The sequence below is a fragment of the Watersipora subatra genome, chromosome 9 (assembly GCF_963576615.1).
Source record: "Watersipora subatra chromosome 9, tzWatSuba1.1, whole genome shotgun sequence".
Lineage (NCBI taxonomy): Eukaryota > Metazoa > Bryozoa > Gymnolaemata > Cheilostomatida > Watersiporidae > Watersipora > Watersipora subatra.
Window position 1 is genome coordinate 29,148,020 of NC_088716.1, and position 17,111 is coordinate 29,165,130.

A 17,111-nucleotide genomic window follows, 5' to 3' on the forward strand; every position below is an offset into this window, starting at 1 on the left:
AACCTTAGCTATGACTCTACACTCCGCAGGCCTTCGACGAATTGAGACGTTCGTAGGTTAAAAAATATGTCGCAGTCGACAACAAGCCGTCATTGATGATTTGACAAAGCGATACAATGCGTAAAAATATTACCAAAGACTGGAAAGAGCTTTTTTGTTACTCGCGTTCAATGCAACGACGGTTTTATCCAATCAGAGTCAATAAGAGAAACCTGCTGACGTCACCCGGATAAAAGATTTGTCTAAGATTCTGGTCTTTTTGCGTGTGACTTGTAAATGCAATTAGGCCAATAGGAGTAGAGAAAGTAATTAGACCAATAGAAATAAAGAAAAACCTACCATCAAACAGATACTGGGGAGTTTTTATTCTTTTTAAATAGCCAATGAGCATAAAGAAAATGGTCTACAACTTGCCTCTTTATGTTAACTATTGTTTCCTGGACACGGCAGTGGGCTTGTTTCACATAATTCTTCAATTCCCAAACCATTTTAGCTTCAAGTGTGATTTTCATTAAAGGAAAATTTCTTTTAAATAGATGGTTTATATCTGTGAGACTAACAATCTGTGATATAACAATACTGTTTATTTCATATCCATTTTCCTATTCGCGGAGGTCCCCATGTAGAGTGACTATCGCATATGGAGGCATATCGCTGGATTGGAAGGAGAGTAAAAATGGGTATCAGTAATTCCATCGCCAATAATTAAGCCCTATCCAGTTATACAGTAGTCAGGCAAACATCACACTGTTCACAATCGTAAGCTATTACAATGAACTATCTGAGTTTATCACAAATCAACCAGAATTTTTCAAATAAACACACTGACAGTAGCTACCACTTTAAAACTAAACTCGGAAATATTTGCAGCAATGACGTCCCATTTCATGACAGATCAATTGCATTTGGTATAAGCTCAGAATATAGTGTTACCTTGTCAAATCTCGAATGAACAGACCTGGATAATCTCCTCGGCTTACACTAATCCATGTGTTACATAGCTGAGGCGCATCACCTAAATGGGGAAAAGATACTAGAATGTCCTATATTAACTATACCAGTTGATGGGGATATAAGCATTGGGCGGGCTCTGTCACTTGTAGGTAAAACGGTTGTCATTTCCCTGATAAGGAGTCTAACACTGAGTTGATTGGTGAAGTTGGAAAAAGCAAAGCCACTAGAAACAATATTTCACTGAATTTCTTTAGGCCGCTAAAATTTTAACTACAAAATAAATAATACAAGGCTTAAAATGTAACATAATATTTATAATAGTAATAAATTTTTTAGTATTTATAAGAGAAAAAGTAAAAGTAATTGAACTAGAATATTTACACAATCGTAAGAGCTGTCAAAGCCGTAAGCCAGTTCAAATATTGCTGTTCAGCCAGCTAGTGTATCTTATATTCAGCAATAATATATTTTGTGACAAACAAAAGGTTTTTTCTATAAATTTGATGCCTCAATTCTGCATCATAGAAGCTGTTCGGCATCAGTCAGCCTTAGTCAAAACTTTGGGCTATCATCTTGTAATTATTGATTAATGATTAAAAGTTGATTGTAGCCTTAGGTCCATTGTATTGAGTCTGAGGAAGTTTATTTGAGAGGCTGCAGTTAACTGTTCAGTATTTCTTTGATTCCACTAATTATTACTCTAGACTTTTAATAATAAAGTATCTATGATTTCTATAGACCCCTAATAATAAAGTATCTATGATTTCTATAGACTAGACCCCTAATAATAAAGTATTGATGATGAATATAGATCCCTAATAATAAAGTATCTATGATTTCTATAGACCCCTAATAATAAAGTATATATGATTTCTATAGACTCGTAATAATAAAGTATCTATGATTTCTATAGATCCCAAATAATAAAGTATCTATGTTTACTATAGACCCCAAATAATAAAGTATATATGATTACTACAGATCCCTAATAATAAAGTATCTATGTTTACTATAGACCCCAAATAATAAAGTATATATGATTACTACAGATCCCTAATAATAAAGTATCTATGTTTACTATAGACCCCAAATAATAAAGTATATATGATTACTACAGACCCCAAATAATAAAGTATATATGATTACTACAGATCCCTAATAATAAAGTATCTATGATTTCTATAAATCCCAAATAATAAAGTATCTATGATTACTATAGATCCCTAATAATAAAGTATCTATGTTTACTATAGACCCCAAATAATAAAGTATATATGATTACTACAGATCCCTAATAATAAAGTATCTATGTTTACTATAGACCCCAAATAATAAAGTATATATGATTACTACAGACCCCTAATAATAAAGTATCTTTGATTTACCGTTCACCTACCAGCTGTGTGATTTCTAGAGAGCAGCGTGTCGACTAGCTCCTGAAGGCATCATGCTCGTACTTGATATGAGTAACCTCGCTCTCGCAAGCCTTGATCTTTTACAAATAAACAGCTTTCTTTGCACATTCCCTTTAGAATTTCATCACCTTGAACAAATTTTCATTGGCCTCTTACGGTATTTCATATTACTTGTGAAATAATATAAAATTACAAACATTGGAAACATACAAGAGATTATGTTTAATGAACAAGTATGAATGGTTAAAGGAGAGTATCGGCACCTGGAGAGGTATAGCCTATTCGCATCTTCGAGCCAAAGCAACACAAAACTGTTTGTTTAGCGTAAATATTAGAAAAGAATGTCAACACTCGGAGAGGGGGGCAAACGAGCGGCGACTTGTGATCATGAGACATACTAAGACTTAGGTAAATATATATTATTCTTTAATAAGGAGACTTAGCCCCGTGTTACCACCCTTTGATGCGGACTTACCTGTCGAGTGCTCAACTATTTGCTGGCAGTCGTCTATCAGTGCAATCTTTTAAACCTATTATAGACGCCTGCTTTGTATTTCACTCGAGTCTTCGTAAATCTCTTCACCAAGTATGTTTACAATTTATAATACAAGTGTTTTAAGTGGCCATCGTTTGCTTCAAAGAGGTGCTTCTGAACTTGTATTACTCTATATACTTGCATAGGAGCAGCCGTATGCTGTTGCTGTCCGAAAAAGGTCTATTGTATAATTAGACAATTGGATTAGAGAAACCTTGGCTATGACTTCACTTTCCGCAGGCCTTCTATGAACTGAGACCTTCGTAGGTTGAAAAATATGTCGCATTTGGCGACAAACCGCTCTTGATGATTTGACAAAGTGATACGATGCGTAAAAATATTACCAAAGACTGGAGAGAGCTTTTTTGTTACTCGCGTTCAATGCAACAGCAGTTTTATCCAATCAGATTCAAAAAGACGAACCTGTAGACATCATCCAGATAAAAGATTTGTCAAACATTCTGGTCTCTTTGCGTGTCACTTCCTAACACACATCACTAAATATTGTATTTTAAAATACCTGACAACTATTTAGAAGAGAGCACACTTGGTAACTTTTTTGTATAACAATGAAATTTACCATTAGTTTTAATTTAAAACATTGTTCATATATACCTTCTTTTATGTGTATTATTATTATTATTATTGTTACAAGCCTGTTATCATTCCAGAACATTAATTCTGAATTAAACATCTAAAATTAAAAAAATTCATCATTGAGCAGACCTACAAATATCTAGTTTTACGTTATCTAGGAAACAATGTGTACATGTATATATAAAGTCACTGCAATAAATAAAAGTTAAACAGTAATGTTGTTCCTGAAGGAATAGACTGCGAGTGTTACTATTTGTTGCATGCAGATGATACAAGGTTTGAACCTGGTTACAAATGCCATATGCTAATTATTGTCTCCTACGAATCAGCTTAACAGTGTCACTCTTTTTGACTAAGGGTGACATTCTGGTCTTATAATTTGGCTTCAATTGCGCTGTATCACGTACAGGCTTCAATTGCACTGTATCATGTACAGGCTTCAATTGGGCTGTATCATGTACAGGCTTCAATTGCGCTGTATCAGACAGAAGACATCTACATCTAACAGCAATTATAGTGGTTAACAGACAGAAGACATCTACATCTAACAGCAATTATAGTGGTCAACAGACAGAAGACATCTACATCTAACAGCATTGCCCGGGATTGAGCTGCAATGAATATAAGTTAATCGTGTCTCTATTTTTATTGGAACATAATTCATCTCCAATATCAGTTGCCTCAGCCAGTAATGTGTGTGTTCTTTGCATGATTTCAATGCTATTTGCATATATTATCATACATTAGCTTTTGGCTATTTCTATATGAGAAATGATAGACTTGTTGACCTCTTCACTTACATATGATAGACTTGTTGACATGATCTCTTCACTTACATGTGATAGACTGATGACAAAAATAGTGTTTGTCTTTCTCTCTTTTCTTTTCTCTCTCTCTCTCTCTCTCTCTCTCTCTCTCCCTGTCTTTCCTTGTCTTTCCCTGTCTCTCCCTGTCTCTCCCTGTCTCTCCCTGTCTCTCCCTGTCTCTCCCTGTCTCTCCCTGTTTCTCCCTGTCTCTCCCTGTCTCTCCCTGCCTGTCTCTCCCTGCCTGTCTCTCCCTGTCTCTCTCTCTATCTCTCCCTCTCTCTTCTCTCTCTTCTCTCTCTTTCTCTTTTCTCATCTTTCTTCTCTCTCTTCTCTCTCTTTTCTTTCTTCTTCTCTCCTGATAACAATTAGGACTAATCTAAACTCCGACAGGCAATCGCCTCACTGGATTTTAAGTAAAACAAAAACAAAAAGGCATGTATCTCCGTTAATTTTTTATTTTACATAGTCTAGTTTTTCTGCTGATTGTTTACCAGTCTAAATAATTAGTCTTTAAAATGACGAGTTAATATTTTATCTTTTTAGTATAGGCTGTACTGTTGTTCCACAACACAGACCAACATAATTTATATGCTGGTTGTTTGTCTTTCTATTAACCCGGCAATAGTGAGAGCAATGATGGAGTATGTCTCCTTAGCTTACTAAAATCAGATGCTTTGCATATTTTCAAGAGCATTGCTGCCCAAACAATGGATCTGGGCTGGACATGTCTGAGCCCAGTGGAAAGGGAATTTCGATGACTGGAGACATGCCCAGTTGCAGAGAACAATTTTAAGGTTGACTTGCAACACAATTCCCATTACAGTTATTTGGTATCAAAAGGTTCACTATGTCTTACTCGGTTGTGTTGTAGGTGCAAAATATGTAGAAATGTGACTACAAGCTCTTAAAAGCTCAAAAACGAACAGTTAATCGCAGCCATCACGAAAACGCCGTAGATTGGAATCCCTTTCCAAAATGGCTCAAACTGTTTACACTTCCATGCAACCTTGTCTGTCGAAATATTTTCACAAATACACTTCACGCATTCAATAAAACCATGCCTATTGTTCTTTGAACACGGATATCTCAAAACCTACCGTAAAAACTCTTTTAATTTTTAAACCTTAACTCGAAAGAGTGCATATCATTCTCTGATAAACATGGCGAGCCTGTTGGTCACCTGTGGTAGTCGAAAAGTGCTGCAGAAATTGTTCGTACCATTTGACAGGAAGTATTGGTCACATGATCAAATTACGACTAGATGATTAGACCAGGCTGAAATGTCACTGTAAAGTAGCGAGCATCTATATTTGATACGGGCTCTTCGGTAAAACTCGAAGTGTTGGTCATAAACTAGTGCTGCGAGAAGTTTTATATTGAGCCTTTTATTGGCCTTTCAACTTACGTGAGAACATCACTTGATAAAACACTGACCAAATGTAATGACTACATCAGAGAAATAAACTGATTTCAATCTACGGTGGTTTCGCGAAACTGCGATTAACTGTTCGTTTTTGAGCTTTTAAGAGCTTGTAATTACATTTCCACATATTTTGCACCTGCAACGCAGCAGAGTAAGACATGGTGAACCTTTTGATATCAAATAACTGTAATTTGAATGCTGTTGCAAGTCAACCTTTAAGGTTGTGTGTCTGTAATTTTTGGCATCACCAGTGACCTCTCTTGGGAAGTGAACCTTAACCCTGTTGTTTACAGGTCAGGTGTTCTAGACCACTAGGCCATGGCTGCGACCCATCTGACAATTGAACAGTATAAATAAAACTTTAATTCTGATGGAACATTAACCATTTTTCTTGTTTACAAATAACGGAAAAATATCATTACTAATTATGGATTACAGTTGAACAAAAACATCATCGGAATATTTTCCACAAAATGGCATTCTTTAGTAATTCCACTAAGCGCTAAACATGGACACGCTTGACTCGGGCAGTATTAAGCGCTTGAAGATTAGAAGAGGCATTTGATGTTGCCGACGGGGACCCAACGGGAAGCGAGCTGTTTGCTGGGAATAGCGAGCGACACCTGTACTGCTAACTTAATCTTGATTGACTGTCTTCAGCTGCTGTCTGCTCAAGAGCAACTTACGTAACAATCGGAGCAGAATGGAGTGCTGCGCATCCTCGTGCTGTGTTAGCACCTATTCTAAATCTTCCATAGAGATACCTTCTACAACTTCACTTCTCAACTTCTATGTTTATGAATGACAAGTGATCAATAGGATATTATTTATTGAGAAATCTCTGTATAGTTATGAAGACTAATATGAAGGAAGGCTGATATTGTGAGACAAAACATTTGTCTCATGACATTGTAGCATGAGCGCTGTCAAGAACATAAATTCTGTCGAGAACTTGCCCGCAGTCAATAGCTTGAGTGCTGCAGAAACTTAAGTGAGGTGGCCATGACCAGTACTTGGGAACTGCGAGTTAATAATATGAAGAAAAACTTAGTTTAAAACTTCTGAATTGAAGGAGTCTGAGCTAGTATGACGCGGTATAATAAATAAAATAGATTACCTATCAAAAATTATTTGCCCGTAATTATATATTATAGTAGCTGATATAGTAATCTATATAATCTATGTTATATAATATAGATTATAGATATAATTATTATGATTATAGTCTATATGATATATTATGATTAAAATATAGATCTATACTATATTATAATCTATATAATTGATTAATATATTATATATTAATCAATATAATACAATATTGTATTATATTGTATTATAATACAATATACTACTATATAATATATTTATTATAATATATTATATTTAATTATATTATATTGAAATATTTTATTATTAATTGTAATACAATATAGTAAGCGTATAACATCAACTAATATAATATATAAAGTTGTGAAATATAGAATAATATTATTAAATATAATGTATTATAATTGCAATTTTATTATACTATATCATATCGTATTATACTATATTTACATCTCAAATGTCTTCGAAGCACTCACACACACTCTGAAAGCTAAGTTTTTTTCACAGGCTAATGTATCGAGTAATTGTACCAGTAGTAAAACTAGGGTAAATATGTAGAAGAGATCTGTCACTTTTAATATGTAATCATCATAAATATGCATAATGGTCCCCATAGATCTACTCAGTGCCTGCCACAGATATATTGCATAGTTATTCTCCATCGTAGCGAAATTGTACACAATCATATTTTTAACAGATAATAGTTTATACACTCACCATTACTAACTGCTCATATGAGTAGATGCGAAGTGAAGAAACTCTAATTTACACCCATACAGAAATTGTTAATAACTGACATCAAAATTTTTACATAATGATAAAAATCCTTTAGCTAATTTGAGGATTTAGAAATATTGGCAGAGTATGTTAGAATAACACAAGTTACCCCTATGCCTATTCTGTGTCTTTTACAACTCATACATGATTGATTGATTGATTGCAAAAAGTAATATTTGCTAAAATGTGAATAACCAAAGATGCATAAAATAAAAATACATGAACAAATGTTTTTAAAGGTCTGCATGTAGCAAAGTTCCGACAGTTTTGAACCATCCTGACAAGAGTTTCAAAAGAACTCATGCAAATTAAATTATTGCTGTTTAAATAAGTCCGAATGCAAATAAGGAACAAAAAAGTACTTGTAACATTTGGGTGAACTATTTTATAATATGACTATTCATCTAACCAGCTGCGGGCTCATCTTTGTAAATTAACATCTCCGCATGTGTGTTGACTATCTGTGTTTGTTTGAGTGCTCAAAGATAATTGTTTCAACTATGTTTGTGTCCACAGATTAAAGTCTTTTATCTAGTGAAAAGTTGATGAGTTAAACAGGTGCTCGGAATTTAATCTAAGCCTCGGCTGAGTTCAGTTATATGATAAAAAATTTTGTTTACTTTCATCCTTTATTGCTTTTCGTATCTCCTATTCGATTACGGACATTACCTGTCATCTTACCTGTTATAACCTGTCATCCTACCTGTTATTACCTGTCATCCTACTTGTTATAAGGCTATTCCTTTGTGTCAACCTTCAAATGTGTCAAAGCTTAAATATATGCTCACAGTAACAAACATGCTTCATATGATGCTGTTCGCGGACTTTTCTTTTTGCCTAGTGATGTAGCGTAGTAAAAACTGTCTTCGGGTAGTTTAAACTTTTTAGTAAAAATTAGTAAAAACATATTTAACAGCTTGTAAAAGAGAGCTGGAGTTGCTTGTGTTTCCTCATATGCAGACTGTGATTCATGAAGTGTGGTGGAGACGAGAGAGTCCATAATTCCTAGTATAATTATATTTCAGAGCTTCTTCAACTTCGAATAATACTGTTATTACTGAAGAGCAAAATTCGGAATCATTATTGAGAGTAGAGCCAGATATATAAAGTGTTAAAAAAGAATAGTTGGCCCTGTATCAGAGTCACCTGCACTCACCTGCCCTCGCCTGCCCTGCTGTGTCTGATAATGTCCGCATCATGGCACTTTAGGCATTTTTGGTGTTGAAAGTCTGAAAGTACTTACCAAGGAAGCAAAGGAAAGTTTTTCACACTAAATGCAATATATAACTACTTCTAAGCACTCAAAATACAAACAAAAACTTGTAACATTTTTTTGCTGTTTAGAAAAAAAAAGTCTTTCAGCTAAGTAACCACTGCAGTAAGAACATTGAAAGCTATGCAGAAAGTAACAGTAGCAACTATCATGAATGAAGGGGCTATGCCCTGTGAGGGCCACATGACAGCTAGATTTAGTGTGAGCTCGCGCGAAACAGGGCAGGTTGGTATGAAGGAGAGTGAAGCACATTTTCCAAAGCTGATGGAAAACATGAAAATTTTTCAAGTCATTGCTGTCTCATCAAGCCAACAATCTCCTCTATAAGTAAAATGGTTTCTACTCAACAAAGAAACGCAAAAGAGTTTTAAAGCAAGATTGCTGTTTTCTCTATGAATTGCTGTTTGCTTTATGAATTTTGTTTGCTTTATGAATCGCTGTTTTCTCTATGAATTGCAGTTTGCTCTATGAGTTGCTGTTTTCTCTATGAATTGCAGTTTGCTCTATGAGTTGCTGTTTTCTCTATGAATTGCAGTTTGCTCTATGAGTTGCTGTTTGCTCTATGAATTGCTGTTTTCTCAAGGAATTTCTGTTTGGTCTGCGAATTGCTGTTTTCTCTATTAATTTGTGTTTGGTCTATGAATTTGTCCAAAATATTACAAGACCATATAATGTTAGACATTCCTTCTCAAAGTAAGTGTGCACATATTATTAAGCTAAAGCTAACATGATCTGTCTAACAAATCTGTCCTCTACCTTATCTATCTTGCCGATGAAATAATAAATTGGCTGTTAATATTACTACCATATTTCATTATAAATATTATAATATCAAGGCATTGGTTATTCTAACCATAAGTTTATTATAGTTGGTTATCTACAGGGAGAGCGTATAAGGGGCCATAGAATGAACAACATGTATTTATAAGCAGAGTGTGGTCTCCAGACTATCTGATAGGGCAGGCAAACTTCACTATTTAAAAAAATTCCATGTACAGTTTGAAAAACGTTCCTAAGGATTGTTTTAAAATTGAAAGGGTCATTATTCTAGTTATATTTGAAAATATTCTATTCATTTGAGTATATGTGTATGTGCCAAAGATTATCTGTATAAGTATATGTATATAAATGTATGTCTCCTAGCGTATGTGTGTAAGTGTATAACTGTATGTGTAAAAGTGTATGAGTATGTACGTCAAATAATGAGTACGTCTATTAATAAGTGTACGCATAAATGTATATCTATAAAAGTATGCACGTAAATGTCAAATGTAAAATCAAAAAGCTCTGCCGATAGCAAATTTAGTTCTCATGAAAGTATATCTTTGCATAACAGCGGCTAAATATGCTTACAAACTATGATTTATGATTTTATGAAAAGATACCAGAATATTTTCAAGGGAAATGGAAGCGATGCTGTTTTTTCAGATAACTGTTAACGCTGCTCATATCCATTACACAATGTGGTCGATTGTTGCTGGTCATGCCTTACCACAAGTCTTTATGTTGGTTTCTCGACGAGCCTGCAAAAACAAACGTATTTGCTTGCAGAGACGGTAATGGCCTTAAGCATATTCAGATCGGCAGATCGATAGAATTTTTGATTTGCCATCTATTATGGAAAGTGTTAATTCAGAGGCCTAATTTGACGAGACGCAACGTCGTGCATGACGATTTGAATATAAAATTGAGCAATTGTCTAAACCGCAAAGCTGAATCAACAGATGAAAAAAGATAGGAGGCTTTGGAGGGCTATTTACCCTCAAACAAGTCTGTCTTCAATCCATTCAGTTCTTGTCACAAAGGATCAGCTCCCATCATGCTCTCTCCTTATAGCTCATCTGCCAGTTATTGAAACTGTTGGAAAGATCAGTGAAAATGTAACAGCTATACGGTCAGTTAGTATAACCTGAGCATACAATTGACTTACAGCAATGTATTGGTGTGAGATTCCATGTTTTTCATGGTTAATGCACGGCTTCCTCAAGACAGAGGATGTCTTAAATAGCCATCTTAACAAGATGGAGTCTGGATTTACTTACGGATTACAACGACTTTTAAGGTTTCCTTGCGTTAATCTAATGCTAATGATAGACAGAACAAGATTGTTCCTAGAAATCCCTAATAACTTTCAAAACTGACCAAGCAGCTTGTCAAAGGTTTATTGTAAAAATATCCTTGTAGTTCAGAAACATCAAACACTATAAATTTATCTGGGTCTGCCAGATATATTATACATTGCTTTATTGGCAATAATTTTATTTTAAATAAAGATTTCTTCCAAATAATGCCATACAAGAACAATAAAAAAGAAAAAAGAGCAACAGTCAGCCAATAATATCAGATAAATGGTTTGGCATCGGTTGACATAATAAATAAATCGGTTGACATATAGCGTTTAAAATACCTTTCTCTGCTAAGAGAACGGATATTAGGTAGAAGATTGTTAAAGCAGCTAGCAATGATGTTTTTAAAATAATTGTTAGATGTTGTATGCATATTGTTAGATGTTGTATGCATATTGTTAGATGTTGTATGCATATTGTTAGATGTTGTATGCATATTGTTAGATATTGTATGCATATTGTTAGATGTTGTATGCATATAGTTAGATGTTGTATGCATATTGTTAGATGTTGTATGCATATTGTTAGATGTTGTATGCATATTGTTAGATGTTGTATGCATATTGTTAGATGTTGTATGCATATTGTTAGATGTTGTATGCATATTGTTAGATGTTGTATGCATATAGTTAGATGTTGTATGCATATTGTTAGATGTTGTATGCATATTGTTAGATGTTGTATGCATATTGTTAGATGTTGTATGCATATTGTTAGATGTTGTATGCATATTGTTAGATGTTGTATGCATATTGTTAGATGTTGTATGCATATTGTTAGATGTTGTATGCATATTGTTAGATGTTGTATGCATATTGTTAGATGTTGTATGCATATTGTTTGTATTATGTGAGTTAGTTGAGTGGAAAGTCTGTAGCCGTCATGTAAAAGATGAAAACATAAACCATGAAAATTATTGGAGCCTGTAATTTACGTAAAATTAAGATTTATTTAAATAAACTTAAACAAGCAGTTGTTCCATTATACCAAAAAAAGTTTCCAGGCTTAGATATAGTCTTATCATTAAGGCTTGATAAGGTATTTCAGAGTACACCCTCTTCCTTCCTATACATTAAGTCAGAAAGTATGCTTGCTTCTGAATATCCTAAAAAAACAACATTTGCTAATTGTTTTTATTAATTCTATTCCAGTTGCTTTGATATAATCAAAATATTGTGAAAACATATACCCTATTATATGATAACATATTATAATATAGTATGTTATGTTGTATTATAATATATTATAATATATGTTTTAATATTGTATATATATCTTATTATAATATATTATAATATATAATATATTATAATATATTATATTATAATATATAATATATCATATTATAACATATTATATTATAATATATAACATAATATATCATATTATAACATATTATATTATAATATATAATATAATATATATAATATATCATATTATAACATATCATATTATATTATATAATATAATATATATAATATGTTATGTTGTATTATAATAAATCGTATCATGTCATATCGTTTTATATTATACGAAATTATATTGTATTATAACATAATATAGAATAACACAAATTGCAGCAGAAATATTATATTAAATTAGATAATTTATTGAAACAGAACATATTTACCATTTTATGAGCTAATAAAAATTATCGTGGATCATGTCATATGCAAGTCCTGGGCTTGAGTCAGATAAAATGTTTTTATTGGTTGCGAACTATTATCACAAAAGCCTAAATTAAAAATGTATTTATATGTGGAAAATAATATATGGATATATAGCGATGCACTTAATTGATATTCTCGAAAAGAAAAATATTTGTGCAAAGCATTTTAATATGCAAATACGATAAAGTTATATGCATGTTTTAGTTTTCTTAAAAACTGAGACTCAATAGTTTAAAAAAAAATTTCATGTTAATATTATAAAAAAATTTAAAACTACTGTGCGCAAGCTATGTGGCACTGTACACTATTTGCGTAAAGCAACAAGCTTGCATAAAATGCCTTGAGTATATGCACTGGTTACAAAGTTTGCCTTCACAACTTTCTCTTTGCATGTTATTTAGTTAAACGACCGCACCTTGTAGTCATGTAATAAATTGCCTCTGATACGTTATATGGATTATTTTGCATAAGCCGTCTGGTCGATATCCACAGCAGACATTGGCTGAATGGCTGTTGTTAACGCTAGCGACATTGCAAAAATAAAACATTGCCAAGATGTTGGATATTTTCAAAGTGAAGGTCAGATGGAGTGTTTGTAGGATGATTCAATGGCTAGGATGCATCAAACTGCTACAGCTGCCAGATCAGAGCCCAAATATGAGCATAATTTAAAAGCTTGTACAAAGAGGCAGCCTTCTGATCAGCGCAGGGAACTTGTTAGCCAGGCTGACTGTGCCTCATTGTTGTGTAAAACCCTACGAAACTGATAAATGCTGCCAACCTGGTACAAAAGTGAATGATCAGCCAAAGGTGAGGCAAATCATGTAAAAACACTAAAAAAAAGAAAATGCTGCCAGAAGTGCTGCCAGAAGTGTGGTCACCAAATGCTTCTCTCTAGTGCTTATTTGAAGGTTGGAGCTGATCAGTAGGGACTCACTCAACTATCCAGTAGCTGCTCTGTGCTACAGTTAACACTGCTCTGTACTACAGTTAACACTGCTTTGGGCTGCAGTTAACACTACTCTGTGCTACAGTTAACACTGCTTTGTACTACAGTTAACACTGCTTTGGGCTACAATTCACGCTGCTCTGTGCTACAGTTAACACTGCTCTGGGCTGCAGTTAATACTACTCTGTGCTACCATTAACACTGCTCTGTGCTACAGTTAACACTACTTTGTGCTACAGTTAACACTGCTCTGCACTACAGTTAACACTACTCTATGCTACAGTTAACACTGCTCTGGACTACAGTTAACACTACTCTGTGCTACAGTTAACACTGCTCTGTACTACAGTTAACACTACTCTATGCTACAGTTAATACTGCTCTGCACTACAGTTAACACTGCTCTGTGCTACAGTTAACACTGCTCTGTGCTACAGTTAACACAGCTCTGTACTACAGTTAACACTACTCTTTGCTACAGTTAACACTGCTCTGTGCTACAGTCAACATTGCTCTATGCTACAGTTAACATTGCTCTGTACTACAGTTGATTTTGATGTCATTCTTGTTTATAATTGCTGGCAATTTATTATTTCTGCTATTTTCATTTTTTACAAAGTTATAAACCCTAATTGATTGAAGACAATACAATTGATTTATTAAATATTTAAAGTTTCATTAATATGGTCTAGTGACATCCTCAAACCATTTCGCTTAAAGTCTTTTCTCTTATCAAGATAGTTAAAAGCTGAAATAGAACCCTGTTCCAAATATAGACAGGGAACCCTCAAGAAAAGTCTTTCAAACATTACTTATTATTTCCTCCTGTTCATTTAAAGTGACTGAAATTTTTTTCCCGACTCATGTGAGCAGAACCTAAATAGTCTAAAAAAATGAAGGCTGATTTTGGACCGAGCAGAAATTCGAAGTTGGCTTGTATAATAGCGATGCAGGAGGCCGAGCCATGCACCACAGGCAACAGCTACTGGCTCAAGTTAGTCTTAGACAAGTTTTTATAAACGTACAAGACAATGTTTTTATAAACGTGCAAATACATGCTATCTGTAGTTTACTGTACTCCGTGCAGCAGCATGAAGGGAAATGAGCTGTGATACATTCTGACATCTTTCTTTTACAGATCCATTGTAGATCTATTCAGTTTTACTCACAAAAGATCAGATCCCATGATTGCTTTCCACTGAGTTTCAATGCTTCGAACTGCTTCGGAGTTGCTTCCACTCCAAACCATAGAAACAGTAAAAGCCAAATGCATTCGATACTATTTGCTGTGCTTAATTTGTGTGAAAACATTTGCTGTGAGAAAGTAAGTCTTGTTTTGAAAAATACATCTTGGAAAAATCTATACAGAGGGACTTTGAATCTTTAAAATGGTAGGATATGAATTCATCAGAAGTGGGCAACTCCGAATGCATTCAAAGCATGAAAATGCGGTGCATAGCGTAGCTCACCTGCCAGTTATTGAAACTTTTGAAAAGGTGAATGAAAATGTAACAGCTACACAGTCAGTCAGTCAGTTAGTCAGTCAGTCAGTCAGCCTGTATAACCTGAGCATACAATTGACTTACAGTAAGGTACTGTAACAGGTGTGAGATTCTACGTTTTTAATAATTAATTCACAGCTTCCTCAAGACAGAGAGTGTATTAAGTAGCTATCTTAACAAGGACTTTTAAAGTTTTCTTGCGTAAATCTAATGCTAATGATAGACAGAACAAGCTTGTTCTCAAAAATCCGTATTAAACTTTCAAAACTGATCAAACAGCTTGGCAGCAACTTACCTATTTTAACAATGATACAATTTTGCTCTTGCTGCCATTAAATGGATTTTATATTCTATGCCCAGAATATTTGTATTTATCCTTGTACACAAAATTTTGACAAACTTCTTTTTCTATTCTGCAACACCAACATATCATACCCACCATTGCATGTTTAAGTTTATGAACTTTATGTTACTACAACTTTCAATTCACTCTTCACTATTTCAACTCCTCGGCTTCTCGATTACAAACTTTTCAAACATTTTTGTTTGACTTACTCAATAATTCCTGATTTCTGTCTTTCTATTTTTTCAATGTAACGGAAAACATTATTTTGTTGATGATTATAAATGCCAATAAAAAGTTATACATATATACATACAGTTATGGATAAAGTTATGTATATATGTATATATATACATATATATGTATGTATATATGTACGTATATATGTACGTATATATGTATGTATATACATACATATATACATACATATATACATACATATATACGTACATATATACGTACATATATACATACATATATACCTATATATATACATACATATATACATACATATATACATACATATATACGTACATATATACGTACATATATACATACATATATACATACATATATACGTATGTATATACATACATATATACGTATATACAAACGTTAAGGAGGTTAAGGAGTAATTTTGATAATGTTTCCATATATAGTTTTGTTTATATTTCTTATCAACAGACAACAACGGTAAGAATAACAACAGTGTCTAACTTTTGTTCTGTGCTAGGTGAACACCCAGCGTTGCACTAGTAATAAGAAACAGCTTATAAACAGTGGCAGGTAGTGTAGTTGCCATTGGCCAAGTTAACTAATTAGCCAATGACAAAATTAGCAAATTGGCTAATTTGAGTAACTTAAGCTAGCAACTTAAGCTCGCTTATATCACTAAACTTACTATAACAAGAGCGGTAAAGCCGTGAAGCCAGCAAAAAATTAGGTTAAATAATTCTACATCTTTTCCCCCAGCTTACCAGGCTCGAAAGCTCAACAATTAATCACAGAGAACTGTCACAGAGTACAGGACAAAGTGAGATTTACTGCTGGGAAGAATGATATTATCATCAGCCTGCAGTTACTATCGGGAAATAAAGCATTAAAAGACAACTCCAAGAGTTAGCAGTGTTACTACTTTTCAACAATTATGTCAGCATATTCAACAATTTTTGTACCGTGCCATGGTGGTAACGACAGACCCACCTTTCTAAAGTTCTAGAAACCCTCAACACATGAGCATCACATTAAACTCACAGTGTCACACATCATTGTCACATGTCAGAGTGTCCCATGTCCCAGTGTAACTTTGTACTATTATAGCAATCTAGTTATAGTCCAGTTGTAGTTCAGTTGTAATCCAGTTATAGTCCAGTTATACCAATAAAGGTTTAATGAAAAATCTACCTCGTACCGGATTTAAACTCACTACTTCCTTGTCTGCCTGCAGTCCTCTTGGCCAAGTAGCTACATAGCTATACAATGGAATAATGCTGCACATACTCATTACACCAGTAAAAACACGCATGCTTGAAGTGCCTGTGAAGATACTATTGGTTACAACGACCATGCTTGAAGATCATGATGGATTGCGTAAGAGATCATAACGCAAAACGTACAAGCACATTGTATGA